The sequence below is a fragment of the Triticum dicoccoides genome, chromosome 4B, assembly GCF_002162155.2.
Source record: "Triticum dicoccoides isolate Atlit2015 ecotype Zavitan chromosome 4B, WEW_v2.0, whole genome shotgun sequence".
Lineage (NCBI taxonomy): Eukaryota > Viridiplantae > Streptophyta > Magnoliopsida > Poales > Poaceae > Triticum > Triticum dicoccoides.
The window spans coordinates 593,649,031-593,670,575 of NC_041387.1; positions in this window are offsets into that span (position 1 = coordinate 593,649,031).

A 21,545-nucleotide genomic window follows, 5' to 3' on the forward strand; every position below is an offset into this window, starting at 1 on the left:
TTGTTGCAAAGGGCGCTAGAGCTACTAGCAGTAGCGAGCTCCCAGTAACCGCGCTGCTGCTACACTTGTGTAGCAGTAGCGCCGGTGACCACGCACTACTGCTATATGTTAGCTGTAGCGCCTTATTAGTAGCGCCCCTCCCCGCGCTACTGATACACCTAAAACCCGCGCTGCTGCTAGCCTGTTCCCTAGTAGTGACCGACTTTCGCAACCTAACCCATTTTGATCCCCATTGCATTTGTGGTTGCTTGAGTGGTGATTTGAGTCTCCTAAGGTGTTTCGGCTACTTAGGCGCGATTACTTCCTCATCAACGTCCACATAACTACCGCATAACGTTGCCCACCATACACTTCTGCCGCCTCAACTTAACCCAATTTTGTTTGAGCTTGTCCGAGTTGTGGTTTGTGCCTCCTAAGGTGTTTCGGCTACTTAGGGATGGTGACCTCAACTCCGACACCGCGTATAGTCCACCACCATAACCTCCACCTACGTATTGCGTACTCCAAAACCCATCATTGCATTTTTGCAATCCCATTGAGCTTCCGAAACCACCACCGGAATCCGCTACCACCATTTGATATTTGCCTTTGGAGATTTGAATTGTGGTTTTTCCATTTCCCAGGGTGTTTCAGATAACTAGGAATGGTTCAACATCGACAACACCGCCGCTCAACTTCGCCAAGGAGTCCACATTGACCACCTTCACCATTTTGACACCCTAACTATAAGCAAGGAATGATAACCTCTATATCATCTTGGTATCGTGGTATCCTATCACTGTACATTCTTGCCTTTGCATTGTTAATCCCTAGCCCATTTTGCATCACTTGCCTATCGAGACTAGCCATTGAGTATTGCCAGCAACATTACTTGTGCACGTTAGTGATCATCGATCTACACATACATACCATATCATCTTGGTAGCATATCATCCCTTGTGTCACAAGATTGTTCCCGTATATACACAATTGCTATCTTGGTTTGTGAATTTCGCATTGTGGCCTATATCAAGAAATAGAAAAGAATAAAAGAATAAGATTTTAAGCAAAATAAAAAGAGAGAAAAGAAGCTTGTAAGCAATAGCAATGGCATCATACCACATTGCATATAGATTGTCATATACGATCATCTTGGATCATCAAGAGAACATCGGGAACCATACATACATAGCATACTTGGGATAGAAAGTTTATCCATTTTGCACCTTATAGGTTGTGCACAAGTGTCGTATCTGCCTATTGAGCAATCGTGCTAGCGTCTCTCTTGAGTTGTGAAACGCGAGTGTTTTCCATGGATTCCACATTTTGTGCTCATTACTTGGTTGCACGACCCCATTTATCTATCCGTGTGTGTGTTCCCATGTGGGACCCATCGCTATTGGTCTACTTGTTTCACTTGCGAATTTGTGAATCCCTTTCAACATCATTGATTCTTGCTAACATTTTGCATCAAATTTTTGTGCCACTATCCTCACCGAGCTCTACCATAAGCTTTACTTCATAGGTGTGAGTGAACAAGTCCAGTACCAATTCCACTATTCTTTCATTTCAAATTGAGTGAAACGGGATACATCCTCAACTTTGGGAAAAGGTAACTTGGTATTGTTTATCTCATTTCCTACTAACCTTAGCTCGAGTCTTATGATGGATAGGCAAAGCACACCTCCTTTGGTCTAAAACAACAACGACAAGTTCGATGCCACGAAAAACACCTTGGATGCCAAGATGGATGTTCAAATGGAGGAGATCAAAGCCCTCATCAAGTCCTACAAGCGGTCTTCCTCATCTTCGAGAAGACGCTCAAGTGCACATGCTTCCGAGCTACCATCTCCGGTAATATCACATCGGCATTGACACCACCACCACCAAGAACGTGGAGGTCAAGAGCTCAACACCAACAACCGCTCAACAACTTCACCATCTCCCTTGGCATCTTCGCTAAGCGACTTCAAGGCATCTTTGCCTATGGACATACGACATCTTTGCCAACAAGCACCTCAAGACTATGCTCAAGAGAAGCTCCCCAAGCTCAAGTCCGTGACTTCCACGAGCTACTACGACCTCGACACCGACCACGAGATTTCTTTCTATGAGACTCTAGAACCCGAGGAGTATCTCAAGTGGGAGAGCTTGATGGACGACTACCTCAAGCTACATCATGTTCCTCCCGAAGATCAAGTGAAGTGCGCCACAAGAAACTTCCACGACTATGCATCAACATGGTGTCTTCACACACCTTCGGAGATCTACGACATGAGTTGGCCCAAGATGAAGAGAGCTATGCGGCGAGTGTTCGTGCCTCCAACCTACACGGAACAACTTCTACGCCAATTGGAGAACACTATCCTAGGATCCAAGTCCATCGACGCATACTTCAAGGAGATGAAGAATGCCTTGCGATGAGCCGGCGTGGACGACCCCATTTGGATGAAGTTCCACTTCATGATGGGATTGCACAACGACATCTCCAAGACAATCTTCCTCGATAACTACAAGTCCCTCGACGACAACTACATTGGTGTTTTCAAGGTAGAACAAGAACTCATGAAGGCCAAGACTTCTCCACCCCAAGCTCAATTCGCGATGACCAAGCTCCACGGCAACGAGCATGAGGATAGTACCACCAAGATGTCCAAGACCGATGAGCTCCAAGACGATGCTCCCAAGTTCGACTTCACCGCCATCCCTCTTTGTGGCATTGACGATGCCAAGTCTACCACTACTCTTTTTCAACATGGCGCGGCGACGAGTACGACTAGGGAGACCTTCAAGGACCAAGCTTTGGAGGCAAGCGACATGGTGACGAGCATGGATGATTCTTCCATCTTAGGAGGCAAGAGTGATGATGTGCCATCTTCAGCCTTCACCCACGGCAAGAGTGATGATGTGCCATCTTCGGCCTTCATCCATGATGATGACTACGAGATGGTTGTTCATGGGATTTTCCCTTCGACCACGGAGACGTATGATGATTTGAGTGACTTTTGCCACCATATTGAGAGTGAGAGTGACTTCACCACTAGCCCCATATATGATGAGTTGCCCCAATTCCCATGTGAGGAGAGCCACAACCCCCACCACTTGAGTGAGATGAGTGACTCCGCCATATGTGACTTTGAGTGCACCTACTTTGAGGGAGTGAGTGAACCACCACATAGAGAGAGTGTGATAGTTGATAGGTCATGTGAGGACATTTTGAACTCTAACAACTTAATCTCTACCTCTATTGTGTCTTTTCATTTGGTACAAGGTCCCATTTATGATGACGGGCCGATACTCGACGACTTCGTCCTTCCTTTGTACAGGACGATGGCCATGGTGGAATATGATGCACCCCCCCCACCACGTGGTTCCATCACGATGAAGATGACCACCATTCGGTCTTTCCCACCTCACCTACACCACTTGAGTGGAATGAGAAAGGTAACATAGGTGAAGTTGATGCTCTAGTCCCACTGGTGGACATTCTTGACATTGATTGCTTGCATGATGTTGATCCACCTACTACCATGCTTCATGCTAGTACGACTTCCCCATGTGATGATTTATTGCCCATTTATGATGAGTATTATGATTGCCATGTGGAGTCTATTAGTTGTGATGTAATGCTACATAGGATTTCTTGTGACAATTCTTTAGATCACATCATGTTGACAATCCGCTTGACTTATCATATCCTATGCACGAGATCAAACATATGTCATATTTGCAATCTCTTCATAGTAACTATGCATCTGCCATTAACATAAACCCAATTTGCACTTATGGCATAGATGGCAGGCCCATGGTTATTGGCATTTGTTTTTCTTGTGATGATATTAATATGCTCCCTTTGCATCATTTATCTCATATGCCATGCCATGACCACCTAGCTTCGGATATGCATTGTATTGGATGTTGTCCATTTTCTCCATATGATGTTTTCGATATTGCTCATGAGGAGACCCCCATAGTTTCCTCATACATTTTAGGAGATTTTGATCGCTCCCATCCATTGCATGATCCCACTAATACTTGTGTGCACAATATGCTCCCCATAATGAAAATTCTATTGATGTTACATATACTTGTATGCTAGATTTGTGTCCCCATCGTATCATACATAACAATTATTCTTTCATGATGGATGCCATGTTGTTATACCATGCATCGAATTTCTTTGCCCGATGCTTATCTTGTGCTAACTCACACATGCACATACACATCTGAAGGAAATATGCCCTAGAGGCAATAATAAAGTTATTATTTATTTCCTTATTTCATGATAAATGTTTATTATTCATGCTAGAATTATATTAACCGGAAACATGATACATGTGTGAATACATAGACAAACTTAATGTCACTAGTATGCCTCTACTTGACTAGCTCATTAATCAAAGATGGTTATATTTCCTAACCATAGACATGAGTCGTCATTTGATTAACGGGATCACATCATTAGGAGAATGATGTGATTGACATGACCCATTCCGTTAGCTTAGCACTTGATTGTTTAGTATGTTGCTATTGCCTTCTTCATGACTTATACATGTTCCTACAACTATGAGATTATGCAACTCCCGTTTACCAGAGGAACACTTTGTGTTCTACCAAACATCACAACGTAACTGGGTGATTATAAAGGAGCTCTGCAGGTGTCTCCAAAGGTACATGTTGAGTTGGCGTATTTTGAGATTACGTTTTGTCACTCTGATTGTCGGAGAGGTATCTCTGGGCCCTCTCGGTAATGCACATCACTATAAGCCTTGCAAGAAATGTAGCTAATGAGTTAGTTACGGAATGATGCATTACGGAATGAGTAAAGAGACTTGTCGGTAACGATATTGAACTAGGTATTGGATACCTACGATCAAATCTCGGGCAAGTAACATACCGATGACAAAGGGAACAACGTATGTTGTTATGCGGTTTACCGATAAAGATCTTCGTAGAATATGTAGGAGCCAATATGAGCATCCAGGTTCCGCTATTGGTTATTGACCGAAAACATCTCTCGGTCATGTCTACATAGTTCTCGAACCCGTAGGGTCCGCACGCTTAAGGTTTCGATGATAGTTATATTATGAGTTTATGAGTTTTGATGTACCGAAGTTTGTTCAGAGTCCCGGATGTGATCACGGACATGACGAGGAGTCTCAAAATGGTCGATACATGAAGATTGATATATTGGAAGCCTGTATTTGGATATCGGAAGTGTTCCGGGTGAAATCGGGATTTTACTGGAGTACCGGGGGGTTACCGGAACCCCCCAGGGACTTAATGGGCCATAGTGGGCCTTAGTGGAGAAGAGGAGAGGCGGCCAGGGCTGGGCCGCGCGCCCCTCCCCCCTAGTCCGAATAGGACAAGGAGAGGGGGGCGGCGCCCCCCTTTCCCTCCTCTCTCTCCCTCCTCTTTCCCCCCTTCTCCAAGTCCAACAAGGAAAGGAGGGAGTCCTACTCCTGGTGGGAGTAGGAATCCCCATGGCGCGCCTCCTCCCTGGCCGGCCGCCCCCTCCCCCCTTGCTCCTTTATATACGGGGGCAGGGGGCACCTATAGACACAACAATTGATCTCTTGATCTCTTAGTCGTGTGCGGTGCCCCCCTCCACCATAGTCATCCTCGATAATATTGTAGCGGTGCTTAGGCGAAGCCCTGCGACGGTAGAACATCAAGATCATCACCACGCCGTTGTGCTGATGGAACTCTCCCTCGACACTCGGCTGGATCGGAGTTCGAGGGACGTCATCGAGCTGAACGTGTGCTAGAACTCGGAGGTGTCGTAGTTTCGGTGCTTGATCGGTCGGGCCATGAAGATGTACGACTACATCAACCGCGTTGTTCTAATGCTTCCGCTTTCGGTCTACGAGGGTATATAGACGACACTCTCCCCTCTTGTTGCTATGCATCACCATGATCTTGCATGTGCGTAGGAATTTTTTTGAAATTACTACGTTCCCCAACAGTGGCATCCGAGCCAGGTTTTATGCGTAGATGTTATATGCACGAGTAGAACACAAGCGAGTTGTGGACGATACAAGTCATACTGCTTACTAGCATGTCATACTTTGGTTTGGTGGTATTGTTTGATGAAGCGGCCCGGACCGACATTACGCGTACGCTTACGCGAGACTAGTTCTACCGACGTGCTTTGGACACAGGTGGCTGGCGGGTGTCAGTTTCTCCAACTTTAGTTGAACAGAGTGTGGCTACGCCCGGTCCTTGCGAAGGTTAAAATAGCACTAACTTGACGAACTATCGTTGTGGTTTTGATGCGTAGGTAAGAACGGTTCTTGCTCAGCCCGTAGCAGCCACGTAAAATTTGCAACAACAAAGTAGAGGACGTCTAACTTGTTTTTGCAGGGCATGTTGTGATGTGATATGGTCAAGACATGATGCTATATTTTATTGTATGAGATGATCATGTTTTGTAACCGAGTTATCGGCAACCGGCAAGAGCCATATGGTTGTTGCTTTATTGTATGAAATGCAAGCGCCCTGTAATTGCTTTACTTTATCACTAAGTGGTAGCGATAGTCGTAGAAGCAATAGATGGTGAAACGACAACGATGCTACGATGGAGATCAAGGTGTCGCGCCAGTGATGATGGTGATCACGATGGTGCTTCGGAGATGGAGATCACAAGCACTAGATGATGATGGCCATATCATATCACTTATATTGATTGCATGTGATGTTTATCCTTTATGCATCTTATCTTGTTTTGATTGACGGTAGCATTTTAAGATGATCTCTCACTAATTATCAATAAGTGTTCTCCTTGAGTATGCACCATTGCGAAAGTTCTTCGTGCTGAGACACCACTTGATGATCGGGTGTGATAGGCTCTACATTCAAATACAACCGGTGCAAAACAGTTGCACACGCGGAATACTCGGGTTAAACTTGACGAGCCTAGCATATACATATATGGCCTCGGAACACGGAGACCGAAAAGTTGAACGTGAATCATATAGTAGATATGATCAACATAGTGATGTTCACCATTGAAAACTACTCCATCTCACGTGATGATCGGACATGGTTTAGTTGATTTGGATCACGTGATCACTTAGATGACTTGAGAGATGTCTGGCTAAGTGGGAGTTCTTTAGTAATATGATTAATTGAACTTAAATTTATCATGAACTTTGTACCTGATAGCATTTTGCATATCTATGTTGATTGTAGATAGATGGCTCGTGCTGTTGTTCCGTTGAATTTTAATGCGTTCCTTGAGAAAGCAAAGTTGAAAGATGATGGTAGCAATTACACGGACTGGGTCCATAACTTGAGGATTATCCTCATTGTTGCACAGAAGAGTTACGTCCTGGAAGCACCGCTAGGTGTACCACCTGCACCAGCTACTGCAGACATGGTGAATGCCTGGCAGTCGCGTGTTGATGACTACTCTATAGTTCAGTGTGCCATCTTTACGGCTTAGAACCGGGACTTCAACGACGTTTTGAATGTCATGGAGCATATGAGATGTTCCAGGAATTGAAGTTAATATTTCAAGCAAATGCCCGGGTTGAGAGATATGAAGTCTCCAATAAGTTTTACAGCTGCAAGATGGAGGAGAATAGTTCTGTCAGTGAACATATACTCAAAATGTCTGGGTATAATAATCACTTGATTCAACTGTGAGTTAATCTTCCTGATGATAGTGTCACTGACATAATTCTTCAATCACTGCCACCAAGCTACAAGAGCTTCGTGATGAACTATAATATGCAAGGGATGAACAAGACTATTCCCGAGCTCTTCGCAATGCTAAAGGTTGCGGAGGTAGAAACCAAAAGGGAGCATCAAGTGTTGATGGTCAATAAGACCACCAGTTTCAAGAAAAAGGGTAAAGGGAAAAAGATGGGGAACTTCAAGAAGAACAACAAACAAGTTGCTGCTCAAGAGAAGAAACCCAAGTCTGGACCTAAGCCTGAGACTGAGTGCTTCTACTGCAAGCAGACTGGTCACTGGAAGCGGAACTGCCCCAAGTATTTGGCGGATAAGAAGGATGGCAAGGTGAACAAAGGTATATGTGATATACATGTTATTGATGTGTACCTTACTAATGCTCGCAGTAGCACCTGGGTATTTAATACTGGTTCTGTTGCTAATATTTGCAACTCGAAACAGGGACTACGGATTAAGTGAAGATTGGCTAAGGACGAGGTGATGATGCGTGTGGGAAATGGTTCCAAAGTCGATGTGATCGCAGTCGGCACGCTACCTCTACATCTACCTTCAGGATTAGTTTTATACCTGAATAATTGTTATTTGGTGCCAGCGTTGAGCATGAACATTATATCTGGATCTTGTTTGATGCGAGACGGTTATTCATTTAAATCAGAGAATAATGGTTGTTCTATTTATATGAGTAATATCTTTTATGGTCATGCACCCTTGAAGAGTGGTCTATTTTTATTAAATCTCGATAGTAGTGATACACATATTCATAATGTTGAAGCCAAAAGAGCAGAGTTGATAATGATAGTGCAACTTATTTGTGGCACTGCCGTTTGGGTCATATTGGTGTAAAGCGCATGAAGAAACTCCATATTGATGGACTTCTGGAATCACTTGATTATCAATCATTTGGTACTTGCGAACCGTGCCTCATGGGCAAGATGACCAAAACGCCGTTCTCCGGAACTATGGAGCGAGCAACTGATTTGTTGGAAATCATACATACCGATGTGTGTGGTCCAATGAATGTTGAGGCTCACGGCGGGTATCATTATTTTCTCACCTTCACAGATGATTTGAGCAGATATGGGTATATCTACTTAATGAAACACAAGTCTGAAACATTTGAAAAGTTCAAAGAATTTCAGAGTGAAGTGGAAAATCATCGTAACAAGAAAATAAAGTTTCTACGCTCTGATCGTGGAGGAGAATATTTGAGTTACGAGTTTGGTTTACATTTGAAACAATGCGGAATAGTTTCGCAACTCACGCCACCCGGAACACCACAGCGTAATGGTGTGTCTGAACGTCGTAATCATACTTTACTAGATATGGTGCGATCTATGATGTGTCTTACTGATTTACCGCTATCGTTTTTGGGTTATGCTTTAGAGACGGCCGCATTCACGTTAAATAGGGAACCATCAAAATCCATCGAGACGACGCCTTATGAACTATGGTTTGGCAACAAACCAAAGTTGTCGTTTCTTAAAGTTTGGGGCTGCGATGCTTATGTGAAGAAATTTCAACCAGATAAGCTCAAACCCAAATCGGAGAAATGTGTCTTCATAGCATACCCAAAAGAGACTATTGGGTACACCTTCTATCACAGATCTGAAGGCAAGACTTTTGTTGCTAAAATCGGATCCTTTCTAGAGAAGGAGTTTCTCTCGAAAGAAGTGAGTGGGAGGAAAGTAGAACTTGATGAGGTAACTGTACCTGCTCCCTTATTGGAAATTAGTTCATCACAGAAACCGGTTCCTGTGACGACTACACCAATCAGTGGGAAGCTAATGATATTGATCATGAAACTTCAGATCAAGTTACTACCGAACCTCGTAGGTCAACCAGAATAAGATCCGCACCAGAGTGGTACGGTAATCCTATTCTGGAAGTCATGTTACTTGACCATGACGAACCTACGAACTATGAGGAAGAGATGATGAGCCCAGATTCCGCAAAATGGCTTGAGGCCATGAAATCTGAGATGGGATCCATGTACGAGAACAAAGTATGGACTTTGGTTGACTTGCCCGATGATCGGCAAGCCATCAAGAATAAATGGATCTTCAAGAAGAAGAGTGGCGCTGATGGTAATGTAACTGTCTACAACGCTCGACTTGTTGCAAAAGGATTTCGACAAGTTCATGGGGTTGACTACGATGAGACTTTCTCACCTGTAGCGATGCTTAAGTCTGTCCGAATCATGTTAGCAGTTGCCGCATTTTATGATTATGAAATATGGCAAATGGATGTCAAAACTGCGTTCCTGAATAGATTTCTGGAAGAAGAGTTGTATATGATGCAACCAGAAGGTTTTGTTGATCCAAAAGATGCTAACAAAGTGTGCAAGCTCCAGCGATCCATTTATGGACTAGTGCAAGCCTCTTGGAGTTGGAATAAACGCTTTGATAGTGTGATCAAAGCATATGGTTTTATACAGACTTTTGGAGAAGCATGTATTTACAAGAAAGTGAGTGGGAGCTCTGTAGTATTTTTGATATTATATGTAGACGACATATTGTTGATTGGAAATGATATAGAATTTCTGGATAGCATAAAGGGATACTTGAATAAAAGTTTTTCAATAAAAGACCTCGGTGAAGCTGCTTACATATTGGGCATCAAGATCTATAGAGATAGATCAAGATGGTTAACTGGACTTTCACAAAGCACATACCTTGATAAAGTTTTGAAAAATTTCAAAATGGATCAGGCAAAGAAAGGGTTCTTGCATGTATTACAAGGTGTGAAGTTGAGTCAGACTCAATGCCCGACCACAGCAGAAGATAGAGAGAAAATGAAAGATGTTCCCTATGCTTCAGACATAGGCTCTATCATGTATGCAATGCTGTGTACCAGACCTGACGTATGCTTAGCAATAAGTTTAGCAGGGAGGTATCAAAGTAATCCAGAAGTGGATCACTGGACAGCGGTCAAGAATATCCTGGAATACCTGAAAAGGACTAAGGATATGTTTGTCGTTTATGGAGGTGACAAAGAGCTAGTCGTAAATGGTTACGTCGATGCAAGCTTTGATACTGATCCGGACGATTCTAAATCGCAAACCGGATACGTGTTTATATTGAACTGTGGAGCTGTTAGTTGGTGCAGTTCTAAACAAAGCGTCGTGGCAGGATCTACATGTGAAGCGGAGTACATAGCTGCTTCAGAAGCAGCAAATGAAGGAGTCTAGATGAAGGAGTTCATTTCCGATCTAGGTGTCATACCTAGTGCATCGGGACCAATGAAGATCTTCTGTGAAAATACTGGTGCAATTGCTTTGGCAAAGGAATCCAGATTTCACAAGAGGACCAAGCACATCAAGAGACGCTTCAATTCCATCCGGGACCAAGTGCATGTGGGAGACATAGAGATTTGCAAGATACATACGGATCTGAATGTTGCATACCCGTTGACTAAGCCTCTTCCATGAGCAAAACATGATCAGCACCAAGGCTCCATGGGTGTTAGAATCATTACTTTGTAATCTAGATTATTGACTCTAGTGCAAGTGGGAGACTGAAGGAAATATGCCCTAGAGGCAATAATAAAGTTATTATTTATTTCCTTATTTCATGATAAATGTTTATTATTCATGCTAGAATTGTATTAACCGGAAATATGATACATGTGTGAATACATAGACAAACTTAATGTCACTAGTATGCCTCTACTTGACTAGCTCATTAATCAAAGATGGTTATGTTTCCTAACCATAGACATGAGTTGTCATTTGATTAACGGGATCACATCATTAGGAGAATGATGTGATTGACATGATCCATTCCGTTAGCTTAGCACTTGATCGTTTAGTATGTTGCTATTGCTTTCTTCATGACTTATACATGTTCCTACAACTATGAGATTATGCAACTCCCGTGTACAGGAGGAACACTTTGTGTGCTACCAAACATCACAACGTAACTGGGTGGTTATAAAGGAGCTCTACAGGTGTATCCAAAGGAACATGTTGAGTTGGCATATTTCGAGATTAGGTATTGTCACTCTGATTGTCGGAGAGGTATCTCCGGGCCCTCTTGGTAATGCACATCACTATAAGCCTTGCAAGCAATGTAGCTAATGAGTTAGTTACGGAATGATGCATTACGGAACGAGTAAAGAGACTTGACGGTAACGAGATTGAACTAGGTATTGGATACCGGCGATCAAATCTCGGGCAAGTAACATACCGATGACAAAGGGAACAACGTATGTTGTTATGCGGTTTGACCGATAAAGATCTTCGTAGAATATGTAGGAGCCAATATGAGCATCCAGGTTCCGCTATTGGTTATTGACCGAAAACGTGTCTCGGTCATGTCTACATAGTTCTTGAACCCGTAGGGTCCACACGCTTAAGGTTTCGATGACAGTTATATTATGAGTCTATGAGTTTTGGTGTACCGAAGGTTGTTCAGAGTCCTGGATGTGATCACGGACATGACGAGGAGTCTCGAAATGGTCGAGACATGAAGATTGACATACTGGAAGCCTATATTTGGATGTCGGAAGTGTTCCGGGTGAAATCGGGATTTTACCGGAGTACCAAGGGGTTACCTGAACCCCCCGGGGGCTTAATGGGCCATAGTGGGCCTTAGTGGAGAAGAGGAGAGGCGGCCAGGGCTGGGCCGCGCGCCACTCCCCCCTAGTCCGAATAGGACAAGGAGAGGGGGGCGCCCCCACCCCCCCTTCCTTCCTCTCTCTCCCTCCTCTCTCCCCCCTTCTCCAAGTCCAACAAGGAAAGGAGGGAGTCCTACTCCCGGTGGGAGTAGGACTCCCCATGGCACGCCTCCTCCCTGGCCGGCTGCCCACTCCCCCCTTGCTCCTTTATATACGGAGGCAGGGGGCACCTATAGACACAACAATTGATCTCTTGATCTCTTAGCCGTGTGCGGTGCCCCCCTCCACCATAGTCCTCCTCGATAATATTTTAGCGGTGCTTAGGCGAAGCCCTGCGACGGTAGAACATCAAGACCGTTACCACACCATCGTGTTGACAGAACTCTCCCTCGACACTCGGCTGGATCGGAGTTCGAGGGACGTCATCGAGCTGAACGTGTGCTAGAACTCGGAGATGTCGTAGTTTTGGTGCTTGATCGGTCGGGCCGTGAAGACGTACGACTACATCAACCGCGTTGTTCCAACACTTCCGCTTTCGGTCTACGAGGGTATGTAGACGACACTCTCCCCTCTCGTTGCTATGCATCACCATGATCTTCCGTGTGTGTAGGATTTTTTTTGAAATTACTACGTTCCTCAACAACATCATGATGGATGGTGTGTACATTTACCATGCACACAATTTCTTTGGTTTGTGTCTCTTTTGTGTAGGTACCCATTCTTACTTGTCAACCTCACAATCCCATGAGTTGACAAAACGAGCTCTAGAGAGCAACGATGACTTGGGATCCCGTGGATTGGTTTTCACACCATTTCCATTGTGTAATGACTTCGCGCATTTCTTCTACATGGCCCTCACATGGTTATGGGTTATTGCCCATTACATGTTATATGCCCATCTTGCCATGTTCACTTTGCATGATATGCTCATTCATATGCGTTTGCCATGCACTTGTGACCCATGCTTTGCATTACACATGATGATTGATTCTACTACTTGTATGTGTATTTTCAAGCTTGGTGGAGATATTGCTTGTTATTGCCATGTTCCATTTATGACCCATTCCAATGATGATACTATGATCTTGCTTTGTGTTTGTGCTTGCGATATGTCATGTGCATTGCTTATGCCTATTATTTGCAGACATGACATGATTGACGTGATCTCCTCTAGTGTGTTGCATCTTTGCTCCACTACTTTGCACGACTCGATTACTATGATTGCTTGCCTTGTTGCATCACCAATGGTTTATACTTGCTCATTTCATGCGGTTGATGACAACCATCTACATGCTTTGCACATGATTGTTATTGCTTCTTATCATATATCTCCATGTGTTGCCTCCCTCATGCTATATGATTTGACATATATTGAGTGCAACAATGTTTTTAGTCTTTCTAATGAGATTGCCCCCATAGCATTCTCACATATATTTGGAGATTTTGACATATTTATTGTGAAGCATGCTTGTCTTACCTCTTTGCACCATATACCTAGTGCCATGAATATAGCCATTGTTGCATCATATTATTCATGCACTTGTGCTTCTGATGGTTATGTGCAAGAGATGAGAACCATCATGATGGATGATGTGTTTATCTAACATGTGCATACGTTCTTTGCTTTGTTTTGTGTATGTGTAGGCAACTTGAACTTCGTGTCGACTTCCACGCCACATGAGTTGACCATTTCGAGCTCTTGAGAGCGAACCACCTTCTACCACGACAATTCTACATTGCATTTCCTTGTACTTCGGCATTGTGAAGGATGTACAAGGACATGCTTTCAAGGTGATATCCTTCTATTTTGAGAACCCCCAAAACATGTGCTTGGATATTATGGATCATACTACTTGTGTTGCTTGCTCCATTAGACTTCTTGTTCATCTTGGACCACTTGATTGCGCACATGTTAGAGATCTTGCTTCGACTTGTCATTCTCACCTTTCCATGCCTCGTGACATATATACCTTGTGTGTTGCATCCTATTCTTGGATTACTTGCTCCTATAACATGTTTGGTTGCAACTATGTCATTTCTTCACATATGCCATGTGCAATTGTTTGCTACATGTTTGACTTGATTTCCCAACACATGATGAACAATTGCTCTTTCTATTGTGTTGAGTGCCATTCGCTTTTCACTACACCCTATGAACATTATGCTTTTGGATTGTCTTGCACTTGACCCATGTGTTTAGACATATCATTTTCTTTGGTGTTGTGAATGATTCATATGCCTACCTTTGACCATTTTTCGAGCGCTTTATGCATGTTTTCTATGACCTTGAGCTAGATGCTTGTTCTCTTGTCAAACATATTAGCATCTCTACCTCCCATTTGCATGCTTGTTTCCATGATGTCCTTGATTGTGCTCACTTCATATGTTTACATGACATGCCACAATCCTTTTTACACCATATGCTATGCTTAATGACAACAATTGTTGGGTGAATCACCACTTGAATGCTTGGTGTGTGCACTAACACGAACCACATTTATTTATCCAGGTGTTTGTTGTCCTTGCTTCTTTTGAAGGAATACCAAGACGGTGCTACATTGGAGAGTGCCCATTTCGAGCTTCAAGATGACGAGTACTTGGTGAACGTCCATGATAAGTCTCCGTCGTATATACTTTTCCAAACAATTTTGCCCTTGTTTTGGACTCTAACTTGCATGATTTGAATGGAACTAACCCGGACTGACGCTATTTTCAGTAGAACTGCCATGGTGTTATTTTTATGCAGAAATAAAAGTTCTTGGAATGACCTGAAAATCCACGGAGCAACTTTTTGGATTTAATAAAAAATATGGCGACAGAATCAACGTCAGGGGGCCCAAACCCTATCCACGAGGGTGGGGGCGCCCCCACCCCCTAGGGCGCGCCCCCTGCCGCATGGGCCCCCTGAAGCTCCACCGACCTCAACTCCAACTCCATATATTCATGTTCGAGGAGAAAAAACCAGAGAGAAGGATTCATCGCGTTTTACGATACAGAGCCGCCGCCAAGCCCTAAACACTCTCGGGAGGGCTGATCTGGAGTCCATTCGGGGCTTCGAAGAGGGGAATCCATCGCCATCGTCATCATAAACCATCCTCGATCACCGGTTTCATGATGCTCACCGCCGTGCGTGAGTAATTCCATCATAGGCTTGCTGGACAGTGATGGGTAGGATGAGATTTATCATGTAATTAAGTTATTTTTGTTAGGGTTTGATCCCTAGTATCCACTATGTTCTAAGATTGATGTTGCTATGAATTTGCTATGCTTAATGCTTGTCACTAGGGCCCGAGTGCCATGATTTAAGATCTGAACCTATTATGTTTTCATGAATATATGTGAGTTCTTGATCCTATCTTGCAAGTCTATAGTCACCTATTATGTGTTATGATCCGTTAACCCCGAAGTGACAATAATCGGGATACTTACCAGTGATGACTGTAGTTTGAGGAGTTCATGTATTCACTAAGTGTTAATGCTTTGCTCCGGTACTCTATTAAAAGGAGGCCTTAATATCCCTTAGTTTACAATAAGACCCTGTTGCCACGGGAGGGTAGGACAAAAGATGGCATGCAAGTTCTTTTCCATAAGCACGTATGACTATATTCGGAATACATGCCTACATTACAGTGATGAATTAGAGCTAGTTCTATGTCACCCTATGTTATAACTATTACATGAGGAATCACATCCGACATAATTATCCATCACTGATCCAATGCCCACGAGCTTTTCACATATTGCTCTTTGCTTAGTTACTTTACTGTTGCCACTGTTACAATTACTACAAAACTGCTACTGTTACTTTTGCTACTGTTACCATTACTTTCATACTACTTTGCTACTAAATACTTTGCTGCAGATACTAAGTTATCCAGGTGTGGTTGAATTGACAACTCAACTGCTAATACTTGAGAATATTCTTTGGCTCCCCTTGTGTCGGATCAATAAATTTGGGTTGAATACTCTACCCTCGAAAACTGTTGCGATCCCCTATACTAGTGGGTTATCAGACTATTTTCTGGCACCGTTGCCGGGGAGCATAGCTCTATTCTTTGAGTCACTTGGGATTTATATCTGCTGGTCACTATGAGGAACTTGAAATACGAAAGAACTAAGATTTATCCCTCAACAACGAGGGGAGGTAAGGAACTGCCATCAAGCTCTGCACTTGATTCTCCTTCTGTTATGAGTAAACTTGCGACACCTAAACCTGCTTCTGCTATTAATTTTGATATGTCGCATGTCATTGATGATGCCACTTCTGCTATGCATGATACTTATGATGAAACCACTTCTATGCTTGATAATACCGTGCCATTAGGTGAATTACTTATGAACAACTTGCTAGGGCTAGAGAGAATGAAACATAAACTGATAATATTGATGAAAGTGATGATGAAGATTCTTCCCCTAGATATGAATTGCCTGTTGTTCCTGAGGGTTATGTTATGGATGAAGAAACTGCTAGAGATTTTCCTTCTTGCAATGACAGATCTGATCTTAAGAAATTATTAGCTAAGCTGAAACAAAAGTCTTTGAATGCTAGAATGAAATATGACCCTGCTTTTGCTATTTCACCTATCTGTGTTACTAATAAGGATTATGATTTCTCTGTCGACCCTGAGATAATTACTTTGGTTGAATCTGATCCTCTTTATGGCAATGAATCTGAAACTGTTGTGGCACATCTTACTAAATTAAATTATATAGCCACCCTCTTCACTAATGATGAGAAATCTCGCTACTACTATATCCTTAAGATTTTCCCGTTCTCATTAAAGGGTGATGCTAAAACTTGGTTTAATTCTCTTGATCCTGGTTGTGTGCGTAGTCCTCGGGATATGATTTATTACTTCTCTGCTAAATATTTCCCCGCTCATAAGAAACAAGATGCCTTGAGGGAAATATATAATTTTGTGCAAATTGAAGAAGAGAGTCTCCCACAAGCTTGGGGGAGGCTTCTCCGATTACTAAATGCTTTGCCTGATCATCCTCTTAAGAAAAATGAAATACTTGATATCTTTTATAATGGACTAACCGATGCTTCCAGAGACCACCTGGATAGTTGTGCTCGTTGTGTTTTCAGGGAAAGAACTGTTGATCAAGTTGAATTGCTATTGAATAATATGTTTACTAATGAAAATAATTGGACACTTCCTGAACTAACTCCTAAGCCAACCCCAAAGAAAAAGGTGTTCTATTTCTCAGTCCTGAAGATATGCAAGAGGCAAAGAAATCTATGAAAGAGAAAGGTATTAAAGTTGAAGATGTTAAAATTTTACCTCTTGTTGAAGAAATACATGGCCTTAATATACCACCTATTGAAGAAATACATGGTCTTGATAACCCGACACAGATAGTAAAGGTAAGTTCTCTCTATAGATATGATAAAGTTGAAATCCCGTCTACTAAGTTTTCTAGCCAATGCTTGGATGAATTTGATGACTTTATGGCTAAACAAGAAAATTTCAATTCTTATGTTGGTAGACAATTGAAGAGTAATGCTTATATGATTGGACACTCGAGTGATTTTATGGCTAGAGTTAAAGGTGAACTTAAACTAATTAGTAAACATGCTTCTATGGTTACCACCCAAGTAGAACAAGTGCTTAAGGCTCAGAATGATTTGCTCAATGAATTAAATAATAATAAACATGACTTTGTCGTTAGAGTAGCAACTAGAACGGTTAAAATGACTCAGGAACCTTTGTATCCTGAGGGCCACCCTAAGAGAATTGAGCAAGATTCTCAGGGAAATAATGTAAATGCACGTAGTACTTCTAAAAAGAAGAAAAACAAAAATGATAGGACTTTGCATGCTTCTAGTGAACTTGTTATAGACTCACCTGAGAATCCCAATGGTATTTCTAATTCTGATGCTGAAACATAATCTATTTCTATTTCTGATGCTGAAACATAATCTGGTGATGAACATGAACCTAGTGATAATGTTAATGATAATGTTCATGCTGATGCTCAACCTAGCAATAACAATGATGTAGAGATTGAACCTGATGTTGATCTTGATAACCCACAATCAAAGAATCAACGTTATGATAAAAGAGACTTCATTGCTATGAAGCACAGTAAAGAAAGAGAACCCTGGGTTCAGAAACCCATGCCTTTTCCTCCTAAACCATCCAACAAAAAGGATGATGAGGATTTTGAGCGCTTTGCTGAAATGATTAGACCTATCTTTTTGCGTATGCGTTTGACTGATATTCTTAAAGTAAATCCTTATGCTAAGTACATGAAAGATATTATTACAAATAAAAGAAAGATACCGGAAGCTGAAATTTCCACCATGCTTGCTAATTATACTTTTATGGGTGGAATACCTAAGAAACTTGGAGATCCAGGAGTACCAACTATACCATGCTCCATTAAAAGAAACTATGTTAAAACTGTTTTATATGATCTTGGAGCCGGTGTTAGTGTTATGCCTCTCTCTTTATATCATAGATTTGAATTTAATAAGTTGACACCTACTGAAATATCTTTGCAAATGGCCGATAAATCAACCACTATACTTGTCGGTGTTTGTGAGGATGTGCCTGTTGTGGTTGCAAACGTTACTATCTTAACGGACTTTGTTATTCTTGATATTCCCGAGGATGATAGTGTGTCGATTATCCTTGGTAGACCCTTTTTGAATACTGCGGGGGCTGTTATTGATTGCAACAAAGGCAATGTCACTTTTCATGTTAATGGTAATGAGCATACGGTACACTTTCCGAGGAAACAACCTCAAGTCCACAGCATCAATTCTATTGGAAAAATACCATCAATTATTATTGGAGGTTTTGAACTTCCTCTTCCTACTATCAAGAAGAAATATGATATTCTTATTATTGGGGATGTACATATCCGTATTGAGGTAACCTAGTGTCATCTTGAAATTTCTCCGGTTTCATGCGATTCATAACGAGTTTGTTAACAAGACTTGCTCAACCTTGTTAGTGGATTCCTTTTGATGAGCATGAGATGGATGAAGTTAGAAGGCACAACTCTATGTACCCTCCTTATACTTTCTGTTATTTAGATTAAATAAAGTAAAAATAGTAATTTCTGTCTGTTCTCTGAATTATCCATGCAATAAAAAATACCCCGAAAATAGAAGTTCTCCAAATGCCCTGAAAATTAAATATGATTTTTTCTTGAATATTTGAGAATATCTGGCACTAAGAACACAGCAGGGGGAGCAAGCACCTGGCCACGAGGGTCCAGGGCGTGCCCTCCCCCTTGGGCGCTCCTGCCTTGTGGGCCCCTGGTGGCCCCCCTCCACTTATTCATGCACCCATACTCTTCTTCTTCCTCCCAAAAAATCACCAACCGGCTCAAGCACGAGTTCTAGCTCATCTTGCTGCCATTTTGATCTCCTTGCTGAAAGCTCCATTCACAAAACTGCTTTGGGGGATTTTTCTTTGGTATGTGACTCCTCCAATGGTCCAATTAGTTTTTCTTTTAGTGTTTTATTCATTGCAAATTTTTGCTGCTAAGGTGACCCTGTTCTTGAGCTTGCATAATTTATATGGTCCCAAGTAGTTCAAATGCATGATATAGTCTCTAGGCACTTGTGGGAGTAGTTGCTTTTGTTGAGTTTGGTTTACTTTTATTTTGAGTTACTAAAATTTTCAGAAATTTTTCAGAGAAAGAAATATGTCTAGGAAAATATACCAAGGTGGTTCTTCAAGGAAGCAAGGACCCAGGCCCGCAATACGTGAGCTGGATGATGAACCACCGAGGGAAGCTCAAGTGTAGCCTTGTGAATGGCCATCAGAGGAGTTTATGGTCTAGGCAGGCATTAAGGATGAATTTGACGTGTATGTGCATAATGATGATCTTGAGGACTTCGTGTCAGATAAGTGCTCCCTGTAATACTATCTTACTGATTCCTTTGTGAGAAGGTTTAAATTTACATCTTCACGCAATTCTCACAATGTCCTGTTTGATCTTTATGATAAATCTTATACCATGGACTTAGAAGATTTTACTACTACTTGTAAACTCCCACAATGGGGTAGCGCTAGTGAACCTCGCAAATCTGAATTTAAAGATTTTCTTGCTAGTATCACCGTGGGGGAATCTGGAGAAATAGCACAAGCTACCATAGGGAGCATTCATTTTCCTTCTATACATTATTTTGCTCTCTTTATAGGTAGATGCATAAATGGTAAGGATGAGGCATTTCACATGTGTGTTCCTGATCTTAGTGTTCTCAGGAGTGCGGTGTTAGGAGATAAACAATATAACCTGGGGGCTATCGTTGCACGTAGGTTGCATAATAATGGTTTAATTGGAGATTTGTTTGGTGGGATTTATGCAACCCATGTAGCTAATTTTCTTGAGATACCCATACATCAAGGGGATATGGAGTTGCCTCCTGCTTATTTAGATTATAATGCCATGGTCAGCCATTAGTTTTTAGAGAGGAATAAAAAGTTCCTCCAATACCGACTAATCTTTGACAGACATCACACTATCCATATTGCTCTCCCTACTCCTGGTTTCTTTGACTTTCAGGCAAAAAGGAGATACTTTATAACGAGGGAGGAGGCGAACAAGTACGAGAGGAGGACGGAGGTAGCCCACCTCCAAGTTGCAGCTCGTGAGGCAATGGTTGCTGCATCTCACTACGACCCCAGCTAACACTTTGATCCGTGGGCATAGACCAACTTAGGCCAAAAGCCTCAGCTTGGGGGAGTACATATTTCTCACCGACATTACATTCATGTTCACACACCCATTCTAGTTGTCGGTGCTCATACTAATTCTTTGTACTATCCATGCTAGTTTATTTCCTTCTCTTGCTTTCTTCTTGTGTGTTTGAATAACTTTAAGAAAACCACAAAAATTAGCTAGTTTACTTTCCATGCTTGTAGTAGTAACTAAAAGAAAACCCAAAAAGATTTCTCGTTCTTCTTTTGCTTGTTGGGAGTTTTCCCGTGTAAATAGTTTTATTTCTTTTCTTGTCTTTGGGGGTCGAGAGGAGAAGACCATGATGAAAATGTTGAGTGGCTCTTATATGCATTATGTTTGATTTAACCAAGAGCCCATATTACCTTGTCCTCTCCTTTGAATTGAATGCTTGCAGATTCCAGCTTAGTCCAATGCACGTGCACTATTATTATTATCCACACCGTTCGGTCGTGCAAGTGAAGGCAATAATTACGATATATGATGGACTGATTGAGATGAGAGAAGCTGGTATGAACTCGACCTATCTTGTTTTTGTAAATATGTTTAGTCCATCG